The sequence below is a fragment of the Oncorhynchus kisutch genome, linkage group LG9, assembly GCF_002021735.2.
Source record: "Oncorhynchus kisutch isolate 150728-3 linkage group LG9, Okis_V2, whole genome shotgun sequence".
Taxonomy (NCBI): Eukaryota; Metazoa; Chordata; class Actinopteri; order Salmoniformes; family Salmonidae; genus Oncorhynchus; species Oncorhynchus kisutch.
In genome coordinates, this window is record NC_034182.2 from 17,566,654 (window position 1) to 17,568,001 (window position 1,348).

General features: G+C 42.4%; 1 non-coding gene across 1 annotated transcript; it reads left to right on the forward strand.

Moving 5' to 3' along the window:
- The first annotated feature begins 793 nt into the window (after positions 1–793).
- On the forward strand, positions 794–910 carry LOC116375374 (U5 spliceosomal RNA). The gene has a single exon (XR_004211100.1). It is a non-coding gene; the product is annotated as a U5 spliceosomal RNA (small nuclear RNA).
- The last annotated feature ends 438 nt before the right edge of the window (positions 911–1,348 follow it).

The following is a 1,348-nucleotide window of genomic DNA, read 5'->3' on the forward strand; positions in this document are numbered from 1 at the left end:
GCTCCACTGCAGCCCTGTCGATGAGAATGGGGGCATGCTCGATCCTCTTTTTCCTGTTGTCCACAATCATGTGTCCACAATCATTTGTGACTTACATGGAACCACTGGCACAGATCTTGAGAAGGGACCAATGAATCTGTGGGGTGGGAATACCAGGGAGCGTGGGGATGACCACCAAATGCGTTTTTTTAACATGGATGATGTCAACATTTTATGCACTGTCCTTTTATCCGTGGAAAGGACCGACAAGACAGAAGCCCAGTTATTTAGTTTATAGACAGTCACCAACACTACAGGACTGCTTCCAACCATAAAGATGATTATTTTCTCATCACTCATTTTGAAAAAACCTATACTAAAAACATGGAAGTCAATCAATTTGCTATCGTTGACACAATGGAAAAATGTAATGTTATATTATTGAAATGTTGAAATAGTATGGGCGACTGAGAAGAACAAATTGGTACAATTTAAGACCAAGTGGCAAACAATAATGCAAGCACTGGGGATGGGGGCACGCGAGTCTGGGCTGAAGAGATGTAGTTATTGTCTGTAGGTGTCTGTAAATTGTTGTTTGTTTTTTGTGGAATGTAGAAAAATGAAAGAAGGGCGAGGCACTGTTTGTGCAGTCCTGTATTTTCCCTCCTTTTATTTTTTTTAACCAAACAAAAAATATACAACTTCGCCAGGATGGTGTGTGTGAGTCTGTCTGTCTGTGGTGTTTTCCCCACAGTCCCTGAAAACTTGGTGAGTTTCGTGGACGTGGACCAGATGTGACAAAGTGTTCGGAGTGCGACTCTGGTTTCTCTTCATTACGCACAAGCCTTTTGCCTTTTACTAAAGACATCTGTAGAGAGGAACAGTTATGAGTTCAAGTTATTTTTGGAGGGGCTTTGCTTCTGGCAGAGCCCGATATCTTGTTTCAAGAGAAATAAACCTGCTGTTGAACTTTTGCTCTTTGAATAAAATAGTCCCTTGGGCAATGGAATTCAAGCCCGATGACAAGCATAATTTTCCAAGCTTAGAACAAAATAGACAGGCAATTGACTTCAAGCCCGTTGACTGCCGTATTTGAGTTCAAGCCTGATGGCTGCCATATTTTCCAGGCTTGGACGACGAAAGGATGGGCTGCGTGCATATGGTCTGCCATGACCTTGGATACCATCTTGTAGTCTACGTATTTTCTGGGCTTTGAACAAATAGTTGCACTGGACATATAAAGAGCTAGTGACTTGATGCTGGCAACTTTTAACCTCTAGCGACAAGCAATCCCGTATCCGGGAGCGTAATCATAGCCTCAAGCTCATTACCATAACGCAACGTTTCCTATTCATGAAAATCGCAAATG